We start from the raw sequence: 14,137 nt of genomic DNA on the forward strand, positions 1-14,137 counted from the left end.
CACCACAAACTTATAAAGACTGCTTGCTCACACTCAAGACCCCAAGCCCATACCCCCAGCCCTTGCAAAATCAAAACTAGGAATAAAAACAAAATCTGTTTTCTTTGCAGGTTTATTACCACAAATAATTTGAATCTGAATCCATTCAATCAATAATTGTCATGAATGTTTTATGTGAGTGGCTAAAGGTAAAAGAAATCATAAGGTGTGTCTTTCTTTTTTTTGACAATCTTGTATCTCAGCATTTGGGAGAAGTAGGTTCCATTATGCGTTCTTCACATATGGTGCTTACTGCCAATTTATTGATTTACTTTCATTATAATTATTATTATTTAGGGGGTTTACTGGGGTCGGTCCTTAGAAGATGTGCTGGGGGTGAAGTGCAGCTCATGCTGGAGCCTCAAGGGCAGAGCTTGACCTTGGAGTCCCGCGGGGCTCCAGCCTGCGCTGCCCTTGAACTCTTCCCCCTGCTCAGTGTCTCCCCGGGGTGTAGGACATCCACGTTCACTCTGGAGGGCACAGCACAAGCCCCAAAAGGTGACGACCTTCGCCGCCTCTTAGCACCACTGTTTAGAGCAACTGCAATTCTTGGGTTTGCATGTGAGTTACTTGCAAAGTTAACAGAATAAAACTATTTAACAGGGTTTTTTATCTGCTGAATATATTTGAATTTTAATGCAGTATCTTATTTCAATATTCTAAAATTTATAACCCAAACTGATACATTACTCTTAAAAATTAATTATCTTTCCGAGTGTTACAGAGTTAATGAAATCATTTCCAGCTTGGTACTGAACTCAAGCAACATACTATTGAGATAAATATAAATTGCATAATAGCTAATTGCTATCACAAAACTTGTGTAAATAATTTAAAATAGTGAAGACTGCTAAATAAGAGTTCTCTATTGAGAGTAAACATATTGCTCTAAATTTAGGACAGCAACTCTTTTTGAGATTTCAAAACAATGTTCAAAGGGATTTGCCTATTTAAATAAAAAGCAGAAATTAAACATCAGACACCAACTTGGCCTTCCAATGTTACTCATCTATGAGTGGCATCCATAAACTCATAGAAAATTCATTTCATGCTTGTCTACTCTGATAAAACTCATGACTGAATTGATTGAAAATGCTGAAAACATCAATGATTATAAATTTCCTGAAGCATGAGGCACAGAGGCCTCTGAGCAACGGTAATACTGAGCTAACTTCATACGTTAACCTCGTTAGAATATTATTAAACCCAGATAGAGCATGTCATTTACCGATTAACTGGAATTACTAAACAAGTTAGGTAAAAAGCTTAAAAATTAAATTCTTTATAAAATACTTTAATTTCATATTTACAAATGTGCACAGGGAGAAGTAAATTAAAAAACAGACAAACCATCAAATGTTAGACTTCCTTGACCCTAATTCTCTCCTGCATGGTCCCCAGTAACTGATAATGGACTACTTCCCCAGCATTCATATACTATCTCTACATGAATTAAAAGGCAAAAGAATGTTCTTAGTCTCGTTATTGTACATTTTCCGGGAATATTTTCTTCCGGATTGTTGTTTGCTTTACCTCCTGGAGGATAGTAGGGGTAAATGAATCCTGTAGTTTTGAGAGTAGGTGGCTTGGAGGAATTGGTTTCCATGCAATCACTCTTTGCTGAATCTTTTCCTTCGTAATTCTTTAACCACTTCTTAACAGCTTCTGGCTGAAACTCTTCCTCCACTAATGCTTCAAAGAAGAATATCCCTCAGTTCTCCATCCACGATATTTTATGCTTCTTGTTCTGTGCGCGTGTCTTTAGCTGAGTGCTATGCACTCACAACTCCATCTTTCCTACCCAGCACCTCACTTTCTTAAGTTCATATTGCCAACTCTCTATTGGTATGTCTACCCTTAACCACAAACTCCACATAGCAAAAAGTTAAACTCATTATTTTTTTCCGCCCTCAAAGCTATTTTTCTTCAGTATCCGCAATTATAATTGGTGAAAACAATTATAATCACCTAACCCAGAAATCTCCCAGGCATCTGGGTCAAATAATTAGAAGTTTTAAAAGCTTTCCCTCATTACTAAATCAAGTTACTCATAATGACAGGCCCATATGCCCTCCTCAATAAATGTGGAATAATTCAACCGTTTTTTACCACCCCTGCTAGTGCCTTAGCTGGTAATTTCACCATTTGCCCTGGAATTTCTACAGTGGTATCCCAGTAGAGATTTCCAGTTTAAGTGCAGCTCCCTGGCCTGCTTTCTTCATAATGCAGCCCAAATGAACTTGCTAAAATGAAGTTTGATTAAATCCTCCCCCCTTTAAAGACCTTCATTGCCCCCCAGTCGCTTTCAGAATGAAGTCCAAGCATATTGACAACATTAAATACCCCAGATGACTTGGTTTAAACTTTCCTTCCAAGCCTCATAAGCCATTAACCCTCCCTTTTCTCCTTCTTCCCTTGCTATCACTTGTGTTATTTACTTTATTCACAGTGGACTGTGTGTCTTTGGTTCTTTCCTGGACATGCTCTTTTATATACTAAAACATGACAGTTTTTGCTTACTGCTATTGTACACGATTTTTGAAAGTATACATTTTCCCATCTGTCTTACCTCACGAGATCAAGATTATCTCGAAGGCAGGGATGATGTGTACTTATTTCTGAACTCCCAGCTCTTACAACAGTGCCTGACATAGTGCAGGTTATCAGTGAATGCCTGTTGAGTCAGGACTGACTTATAAAAGAAATATATAGCATCCCTATATACTATGATTTAAGGACTTGGGGGAAATTCCTCCAACTAGAGGGTTTGCTATTGCTACTCTTTTAGAGATCATACTACAAGCCACCTGACTTGGAGTTAACTGCCTTAACATAGTTTTTCCCCTTCACTATATGGGAAAAAGAGTTTAGATTGTATTTGAACTTTGTATGGCCTGTTCCTTATTGTAAATGTTACACCTGTTTCTATTGTAGATGTTGCAGTTGGTAGATGTTTGCCATTGTTCCCTATTATTGTAGATGATATTGCAGTTCTGATAGCAAACAGAACTGTTTCCAATCAATAGGAGGTGGTAGTTTCCAATAAATGCAAGGTGGAAACTAGGGTCGAGGCTCGCAGTTCCTAAAGCTGTGAGTCCCTGGGTCCCATTTTTATCTGCTCTCTTGTGTCTCTCTCTCTATCCCTTTATTTTGTTAAATTCGGCATTGCCTTTCCTTCAAGCCAAGCTATCGCTGAGCTGATCTCAGTAATTGACACCCAATGTGGGGCCGGAAAAGAAGCCCAGCACACTATTTGGTATTTTCCTGACACTGGAAGATAATAGACACCTCTAATCACTTTTTGAAGTTGTGACCTAAAAACTTACAGTAGTAGAAATAATCTAAAAGTTTCTTAGAAGTAAAAGAGTTTAATTTCATATGAGTTGAATGTTAGAGAAAGTGCAAATTAACATTATCAAATTAAAGTTTGAAATTTGCACAAATCTAAGCAAGAAGCAGTAAAAGACTGAATTTGAAATGTTTTGTGGTTTTTTCATTTAATTTGGACAAAACAAGGCCAAGTAATAAATGCCTTGTTCCTTTTCCATTCCTGTGTGAGCAGATTTATTCATATTTTTCTACACATTCTACCCTCTGACCCTTGGTTCAATTAGAATTAATAGTCTTTTATTTCCTTGAGCAAGGCTAATTAAAAGGAAACACTTAATCTCTAATTACAGATATTTTGAAAAATATGAAAATATCACTTACAAAATTTCAACTGACAATTTTGATCTTGAAAAGCTTACGTCAGTAGCCTTCAAAAAAATTTTGACTGCTACTTACTGTACAGAATACTTTTATTTTACACTAACCAATACACACACAAACATTCACATACACACAATTCACAAAGGTTCACAAAAGTATACTTAACCACTTTATATAAATATTTAAGAAAACACTGATGACTAACCAGGAAGTTGATTCCATGGGCCAATAATGGATTGAACCTTGCAACTCCTAAGAATTACCTTGAATTATGAAATAGCAAGTAGTAAAAGCCAAAGAATTATTTTCTCGCTATTTTCCTGTGTGGAAAATGACTGAAATTGTGGAGGTTCTACTGAGATATAAACCATCCTGTTGCCAATTGGATACAACAGAACCTTTTACCCCAAGAACTAAGCTTCCCCTGGTCAGACGAAGCCCTGACTCTACGGACTCAAACTCTTTGCCATGAATGGGCCTCTCTGGCTCTTTCATTTGTAACTGCAGACACAACCAATAAGCATTTCGGCTGGGTGACTTTCTTCCCCTTTTTTAGTCACTTTTGTCTCAGTGATTCTCCCACTTTGGGTTTAGGTTAGAGGGCTATGATGGACCTGTGAATTAGTAATAAGCTTAATTGTATCCTGTAATTGTTAGAAGAGAATATGTGCATTAATATGAATTGTCAGCAAGTGACCCACTTTATAACTCTGGTGGCTTTTAATTCCCATTGTAATAATGTTCTGCCTACATTTGCCTGAATCAATTGACCGGAGTTTTATTTCTCTTCTGCAGGTCACCTTGATCAGCCTTGTCTTTCTCCAGGTAGCTTACTTCAGTGGTTTTCAAACTATTTTGACTGCTGTCCATAGTATGAAATCCTCCCTCCACACTACTATCTCCTACTTGCTCAATTAGTGGTGAAGGTAGGATTTGGCCGCTGACTCCAAGACTAGAAGTTCAAGAATCCATGTAAAAACCAGGACAATTTTCGTCCATCTTAAAATCTTCTCTCCACAAGCCCTGTGTTCTCTTATATTTAAATCAGGGAACAGAATTTGATAGGTCATTCATGCCATGACACTGTGTATTACTGTCTCTAGGTCCTGGCTGAAGTAAATAGTGGAGGAGAGCCTGAGGAAAAGTTTGTAATGACACTAGTCATGCACTTATCTAAGGCAAGCGTGGGTCAGTGCTTCTAGTATCAGCATTTTGGCTGCATTCAAGTGTGTTTTAAGCCAAAATTTCCCCACTGTCACCAGCAATCACTTCGAATTTTTCTAAAGTATTATGGGAATACGCAGCCTGGTGTTTGGTGATCAGATCGCATTTGTTAATTTGGATGTTTGCTGTACTACTGGGAAAGAAGCATTCTGGTAGAGTGACACTTTCAGATAGAATTAGGGAACAGGTAAAGGTATGGTTTGCACTATGATGTTAAAAGAGAGGCCCTTCTTCTCTTGGTCACAAGTCATGGCACATCCTTTTTGGAATCAGTTTCCAAGGGAGTATGTTTGAATTTGAATCAATCCCATCCAGAAGAGGAGTTTTTACCAAGAATGTGGTCTACAACTAGACTCTAACCATGTTAGCTCTAGGTATGTGTATGTGTATATACATATCCATATATACCTAGTGTGTGTACACACACATAAACACACACTTAAATATGGTTAACTGACAATTGTATCTAGAAATGACTACTTAGACCAGATTCTTAGTTTAGAATTCCCAGTAGACCTTAGGATTCAATTGAAAGTTTAATTGATATGTAATCCCAGAAAACATTGGTAGGGGAATAGGGAAGACAGATAGAAATGGAAGGCAATATATTATCAAGCCAGTTAGCATGATGGAAAAAAAAAATAAACCTTAATCCTACTGGGAAACTTTGGGAGCCAATTATAGAACATATGCTTTACCGTTGCTCCATTCACGGAGGGAGGAAGGTGGGGCAGCTGAACATAACTCTCATCATTCACTGAGGAGGGACTGCTCCTAAGGGACGTTGGTTTTGCTTCATCTCACACACCAGAGAAAACCTTCAGGTAAAGTGGTGCATTCTCTGATGGTTGGAAGTTATCTGTGTTTTCTACAATAGAAAGGGCCAAGGGGATATGGGTGGATCCACAGCAGTTTAGACTACAGAGAGTCACCCACTACAAAATAAGGAAAAGGATTTTGAGTCTCCTTAGGAACTGAGAAGTGAACACTATTTGACCTGTCTAGCTGAGGGTTTAGTTCCTTGTTCTGAACGTAGCCCATGGAGACATTCTCACTTACTTAATTCCCTTCTCCAAATTCCAATGAGTAGCCCATGTTTATTGTACAATCCTCTTTCCTTCACTGTAATCTTTCAATCCAGTACAGCATCTTCTCCCCAGTTGAGGTCAAGGTACATAATAATCATTCACCTTTCATAATACTCCAGAGTTCTTCCCTTATGTTTAATTTTGCCCTGTGGCTACTGGAAGAGCAATAAAGTCTCCCTCCTTCCCCGTAGGGGTCCCTTAACTCTAATGAATATTCTTGGGTAAAGCCCTTTGCTTCTAGGTTTCTCAACCAGCCTTATTAACCTCATTGGGGTCATGATTAAAATAATGAGGCTCCCAGTTTAATAATCAAAATTCCAAACTTCATTCACATCAAAATTCTTTCCTGCTGGGCTGAGAGCAGAGCATTATGGTAGGAATCTTTTCTCTTACTGTAGTTTAAAAGCCCTTGAGCCTTAGAGTCAAGGAAGGGTAGGAGTGGGTGTGGGGAAAAAGGAAGGGGTAGGATAGGTCTTAATTCTCAGGAATGTTCCTGATCTGGCATTCATGTGCATGGCAATCATCTTTGGGGAATGTTTTCTGGAGGACTTTCCCCTAGTAACCCCTGCCCACAGTTTCCTTTTTCTAAGCAGGCTCGTCTCTAGAACTGGCTCATCGCACTTCATCCAACAGAACATCACAGTCTCTTTCAGCTAAAGTCACCTCACCTTTGCAAGGGCAGGCTTCTCAGTACTACCTCCTAAAACCATTCACAGGGTGAGCTCTTCCCATGTGACCCACATCTGAATGACAGGAAAACAGACATCTTGCTCTGTCTTCTACCCTCATGACTCCCACCAAGCAGGCAAGTTATGGCTTTTCTCTTTAAAATGTTCTAGGTAAGGATTACACCAGAAATTAGTGCTTTACAAACTTCTTGGGACATATGTTATACTCTCCCAGTTGTCCTTTCAAAACTGGCTGGCTTGAATAGAGTTGAGGGGGCAGAAGACTCTCTTCTCCCCTTTAGGGGATAAGTTGGGAAAATGTCACCATTTTCAAATAGCATTCTCCAAAGGAATTTCTTCTTAATTTCTGATCTCCACGGTTGAATTGCTAGTTTTTACTTGATTTTCTGAATGGTTGGTTAGTGAGAATCACAAATTGGTTTTGAGAACTCTCTCTGTAACAAATACAAGTCTCTATCTCCTGACTTTAGTATTTCAGGGGATTGACACCTATCGTCCTGGAGCCCCTACTACAAATGAGAAACACCTGTTTCCACCTAGGACCACATTTGACCTGGTAGGGAAAAGGGACCTTGGGGGGATGAAGTTGGAGCAAGATATTCCTATTAGAGATAATCTGGGATTAAAAATGACTGAGAAGTGAGGAAAATTCAATATTTTAGTATTTGGGCAATGAAATATTCACTACTTCACATGAAAATAATTTTGTCATATTTTCTATAGAATAAGTGAGAGAACACTACAGTAAATGAATTTAATTATTCCTTAATTTTGAAAATTCTTCTCTCTAGCATGATTGATATAAAATTTATTACTGTCAATGCAGTACTGCTCCAGGTTTGTGCCACAAACACAGGGATTCTTGGGAATTCTATTTCTGTGGCCCGTTTACAATTGGATATGCTATATTATTTATTATACGTGGCCAGAAGATAACTTCTGTTTTGATTAGGTGTCAATGAGAACAAAATCTTCCTTGTATAATTTTACCTGTTCAACAGGTGCAGCAAACTCCAGTCTTATTACAAGAGTCCCCTTTAAACAGAGTAAAATTAAGACAGAGAGAGAGAAAGCCACAAAGGGAGCAAGAGGCTGGATATTAATGGAACCCAGAAGAGAAGGAGGAGACCAGGAGACGCTGCCATGTGCCTTGCCATGTGACAGAGGAGTCAAGGATCACCAGCAGCCAGCCCCAGAGCACCACAGTCTTTGGGGAGAAATCATTGCCTTGTATGATGCCTTGACTTATGTATTTCCCCACCCTAAAAACATGAGCAAATGAATTCCCATTGCTTAAGTCAACCCATTTCGTGGCATTTGCTTGAGTAGGAGGAAACCAAATGCATTGTCAGGCCACTTCCTATCGTGGAAGGGGTTTGCATCCAAGGACCCTAAATACTCTGTGCCATTACTTTCATGTAAACTTTGTGATTTAAAATGTAATAAAAATGTCAATGCATGGCTTATTTATTTATTTATGCTTACTTATAATAAGAATTACTACTGTCAGCTTATGAGCAGAATAGTTAGAAAATACACATGATTTCTCAAACTCCCATGGATTTATATCTGGGTGGGCAAAGCTGAGTATGTAATCAAGAGCACGCAAATACAGTCTAAATATTGTATCTTTTTATTACTTTTTACTCATTTGTTGCTGAAATGATTTGGCCATACAATAATCGTTGCAACTTACATTTCTTTTAGGGTTTAAAATTAGGTAATTAAATCCTATTTTATAATTAGCAATTACATATTTCTGTCGTGTTTAGAAATAAAAAGGATATTGCTATTACCGCACTTCCAATTCACCAGAACCTCTATTTTGTACAGAATCTTCCATTCGGGGAAGCTTCCTTCCATTTTATATCCTGTGAGGAGATAGAGGATTTTAAAGAGCAAATATGACCAGTCGTCTCTGGAACACTTCCAAGCCATTCCAGGGCAAAGAAGCAGTGTGGCTATGTCATCCATAAAAGTCTTTTCTCTATCAAGTGAACAGGCTTAACAGCTACCAGGAAATCTAAGGTCTTATGTGGTCATGAGGCACATGATATTACAAATTGATGAGCATCGTCTGGAGGAGTTTTGTTCTTTAGGAAGCCTCCTGGATCTTGGTGAACACTTTAAATTTTGAAGTCAAAACACGAACTGTAGCAAAAGTCTCATTTAAAGGGCTTTCCTAGGATCTGATGTCAATAAAACATACTACATGAAGGGAGAATGCTAGAGGAAATTTCTTCTTTCAATTTTTACAGTACAATTTTTCAGGGTTGCTATAATCATCTCACACATAGTAAGATCATCTTGAGTATGCCACTATGGGCTGTGCTTAGATATTTTGAGAATTTTTTGAGTAAAACTAAGGAGATATATTATAATTTCACTGTTAAATTTTGAGATAGTCATCAAATAGTCTCTTAATGATATTGATATCCCAGTTGGGTGACATCACTGAGCTCTTCGAATAAATGTTGACTTCACCATTTACTGTTGGTGAAATTTCAGCAAAATACTTCAGCTCATTTAAAAAATATTTATACTAACATTCACATGAAGTCTTTGTATATTAACTTTAAGCAACTCCATTTCTGGGTCAAGAACTGGAAACATTATCAAAGAGCACTTAGATTACACAAGGATAGAAATAATACTAAGCTGTTAGAGAGATTTGTTTTCATATAAATAGATTTAAAAATTTTGGAAAGCATTTGACTTTGCTCCAAATGAAGGAAAACATATTCTTTCTGCTTTTAATGTAATCTATAGCTACTCTGACACATAGTCTTTTGGGGAAAAAAGTAATTTTCAACAGTAAAATTTATAAATACTTGTAAGAAATTTAAATAATTTAGAACATATGTACTTTCCTAATTTACTGGGCAACTATCATATTTGATCTGTTTTTATAAAAATTCATAGCATAAATATACACTGCACATACATGTGCACACACATTGTCAAAAAGAGGATATCATAATACTGCTTAACCCTTGATTTTTCCATCAGAATATGTGCTAGAAATTTTTTTCATGAGTATACAACAATCTACCTCATTTAAAAAACTAACTGCAAGATGCTTTTAATTTACTTAACTACTGCCCTATTGGTGTATAGTTAGGTTATGCCTAATATTTGTTGGTAGAAAAAAACTGCATTCCATTTCTTTTTTATTTGAAACATCATGATCATTGTGTTAATATCTTCTTTGGATCTTTGGGAACATATTCACAGGTAAAAGTGGTTATAATTTTTTTTTCCTTATATTGTCTGGATTTTTATAATTTATACTACCTTTATAAAACCAGTTCAGTGTCACCCATCTATTTTTACACTCTGAAAGAACTTTTAAATATGAATAATACTGAAATTTTTGGCTCCTGAAGATTTTCTAAAATTTGCACCTAACCCATCTGGCCCTAGTTACTGATAGGGGATAGTTCTTTCTATTTCCTATTATTCTCATTATTTTTTAAAGTTTTATCATTAATAGTTTTTTTTAACATTGCCAAGTATTTCTTTTCCTATATTTTTGCATTTCTACTAGTAGCTACCTTCATATTTTAATTAAAATATTTAAAATATGTCTAAGTATAAACTTAAAATATCAGTTTTCCTCCAATAATAATAACTTCGTGTTGGAGAAAAATACAGTGCTTACTGGGACATGGAGACTGATGTGACTATAGACAAAGAAAGAACTTATTGGAAAGCTCTCCCAACAGAGGGGATCTGAAGAACAGACTTCAGCTCACTCCTGGAAGGGGGACTTGAATTTATACAGAACTTTCCTAGGCAGGGAAACAATAGTTGGTGGGAGGGGGTTGAGGGCCTGAGTGAGGGACAGGGGCCAATAGGAAGCCCTAGAGGTGAAAACTTTCCCTGAGAGTGACTAGAAGATAGTGGGTTAGGGAGCTGTGTTTTCTTGGAATGCTGCAGGGGCAGATGTTTCTTTGATCTGTAGGGATTTCATCCCCCTCTGATATGCAGGTAGGGAAGGTTTCCATTTCCCTTTAATCCCGTATCTATGTGGTTTCTTTGTTTAATCTGTGGGGAAGTGCTATGCCCTTAGGCACATAGGAGGGGGTTTGCCTTTTTCCCAATGTATATCAGGGGAAACTGAGCTACAGCTTGTTCATTAGTGCAAGCCTCTAACACTTCCCAAAATGGAAGACCTTTAATAGGCTTTAACTTATGTCTCAAGCTTCTAGTTCTCAATTTTTGTTGAATTCTTCCGCAATTCTATCAAATTATTTTTCATTTTTACATTACAGTTTGTTTTGTTTTGTTTTTATTAGCGAAGTTACGGGTTTACAGATCAATCATGCATAAAATACAGGATTCCCATATACCACCTACTGTTAACATCTTGCATTGTTGTGGTACATTTCTTACAACTCTGATGAAAGCACATTTTCATAACTACTGTTAGCTAGAGTCCATGGTTTAACCTGAGGTTTGCTGTTTCTGTAGTGCAGTTCCATGGATTTTTAAAAAAAGTTTGTATTGCCATAGATGCATCCTATTATTCCTTGTATAAAACTGGATTTATTGATTATATCAAATTGAAAGCCTCTAATTTCAGGAATTATTTAGAGTTCATGAAACTATTCTGGATTTTTGATTGACAAATAATTTTTTATCAAACCTATAAAAATAATCCCTTCCATTTTTAGAGCTGTTTCCAAATAATATGCCATTTCTGAATTCAACAATTTTCTCAACACCTCATGAGATAAAGCAGGCAGGGTTAGCCCAAATGTGCTGTTGGAGAAACAGAGGTGCAGAGCCACCAAGGTATTTGGTGAAGAGCTTGTGGTTGGCAAACCACGATCATCAGGACTAGGAGTTACTATTCCCATACTCTTTCCTGAATTCCAGAATTAGCCACTGCAAAAGAGAATATTGGGAGATTTGCCTTCCATTGTAAGTGTACTTCTTGGGTGTCTGGGAGAGAGAAAGGGATTCTGCAGTGCTTTCTGGAGTCAGGAATGCCAGGAGAAACATGCAGCATCATTTCAATGCTGCCAGCCTTTTCCACTTGAAGCCTGTTAGTGCCCTGACATCAGACCCAATGGTCGTCCCAGGGTATCTGGGATCCTGTCGGTCACTGGAGAGTTGAGTCACAGGAAAGGAGAAAGCAGAGCACCCATGAAACTGGAACAAGTAAGGCAATAGATCAACAGTCAAGATTTTTTTCTCTATCGATTGAAATAATGATTTTTTCTCCTTTATTAATGTGATAATTATATTGTATTCTTAGTATGTAAAATTAGTCCAATATTCCTGGAAAGAATCTTTTATTTATTTATTTTTTTCTGGTCTATTTCCTCTCTTTATTTTGTTTTTTATATGTTACATTCAAAAAATATAAGAGGCCCCCCACCCCACCCCTCACCCCACTCCTCCCACATCAACAACAACCTATTTCATCATCATGACACATTCATTGCATTTGGTGAATACGTTTTGGAGCACTGCTGCACCACATGGATAATGGTTTACATAGTAGTTTACACTCTTCCCCAGTCCACCCATTGGGCCATGGCAGAACATACAATGTCCAGCATCTGTCCCTGCAGTACCACCCAGGACAACTCCAAGTCCTGAAAATGCCCCACATCACATTTCTTCCCTCTCTCTACCCTCAGCAGCTACCGTGTCCACTTTCTCCATATCAATGCTACAATTTCTTCCATTACTACTCACAATAGTTTCATAGGTTTTCTGAATATAATGCAATAAGTTTAGCTTTCAACAATGAAGAAATAATCCAACTCAATCCACAAATGTTTTTTAACTAGTTCAATAAGGTAGAACTAATGAAATGTTTATTTCCAATTTCCCTGGTAACAATTCTGAGAAAGACAGTAAAGGAACAAAAATAGGTATACATCTACAAGGATAAAGAGGAAAGAAAGCAGAGAAGGGATGACAAGCAGATTTTGGAAAATGGCAAGCAGATGATCTGTGACTGACTCAGTAGAAGAATGTTAATCCTGTAGAAGAAGAAAGCAATAAAAATGAATTCTGGATATGAGCACAATAATTACAGACCCAAGGTACTTCCAGGGATTTGGGAGGGACTAGAGTCAAGAAAATTGGTTTAAACTCTATATTGTTATTTTAAGACTAGTGTATATATTAGGGCAGTCGAGTATGTCAAGCCCTCAACATTGTTGCGATTATCTCTGAATATGGTCCTTCAAGTAATGAAGATTGGTTGTCATTGTGGGCCCTGAGGGGAGGGGGAAAGAGGTGTTGAATACATGGAATCAGGGTAACTGTGGAACAATGGAAGTGTTCCACAAGATCATGCAATGATGGATATAGGACATGTCAAATTACATTAAAAATGTATAAAAGTCTATCAGCTAAAATGTAAACCATAATGTTAAACATAAGATAACTAAAAATTTAGAAAATTTTATAGTCTAAAATATAACCCAAAACGTAAACCCAAATGGAACCATGTTTGAAAGCTATTGTTTCAATATCTGTACATCAGCTTTTATTTTTTTAATGTATTTATTTATTTATTTTAACAACATCTTTCATTCTGGGGTGACTCTTAATCAATTGAGATCTCTAAATCTATGTATGTATGTATGTATCTATATCCATCCATCATCTCTCTATCATCTAACTATTAAATCTGTCACATTTAGCACCAATTAAAAAGCCCATTCCTTCGATACAATTGAAAATAAGTAAAGTATCTATTTTCCCTACATTAAGAATTTTTTTTGGTGGGGAGGGGGAGTGTAACCACAACCAGATAGATTTATTGTTGTCACAGTTACTGTGTAGTAACTGGCGAACTTGTAACATTGAAATAAAGACAGTGGCCACCAAGGATTCAGAAGGAAGGGGGAAGGATGAACAGGTGGAAGATAGGGCATTTTTAGGGCATTGGAATTGTCCTGCATGACACCGCAACGATGAATACATGACACTAAATGTTTGTCAAAACGTATAAAACTGTACAGTGAAAAGTATAAACCACAATGTAAACCATCAACCCTGGTCAGTAGCACTACTTCAGTATTGGTTCTTTTGTAATGAAATTACCACACAATGTAATAAGAGGGGGAACGTGTGTATTTGGGGGGGGGGGGGGGAAGGGAGAGGCTTTTGTGGGAATCCCCGATACTTTCGTTAAAAATACATTTTTTTTTTATTTTTTAAAAAGATACTTAGATTGCATAAATGTTACACCAAAAATATAAGGTTTCCCATGTGCCCCACCTCCCATACCTTCCACACCTTCCCATATAAGCAATATCCTTCATTAGTGTGGCACATTCATTGCAATTGATAAACACACCCCGGGGCATTGCCACTGAGCATGGACCATAGTTCACATTGTAGTTTACACTATCTCCT

At 37.3% G+C, this 14,137-nt stretch overlaps 1 pseudogene; it reads right to left on the minus strand.

Moving 5' to 3' along the window:
• Window positions 1-485: 485 nt before the first annotated feature.
• Window positions 486-605, minus strand: LOC111762791 (small nucleolar RNA SNORA68; annotated as a pseudogene).
• Between the last annotated feature and the right edge of the window lie 13,532 nt (window positions 606-14,137).

Source organism: Dasypus novemcinctus, chromosome 29, assembly GCF_030445035.2.
Source record: "Dasypus novemcinctus isolate mDasNov1 chromosome 29, mDasNov1.1.hap2, whole genome shotgun sequence".
Classification (NCBI taxonomy): Eukaryota; Metazoa; Chordata; class Mammalia; order Cingulata; family Dasypodidae; genus Dasypus; species Dasypus novemcinctus.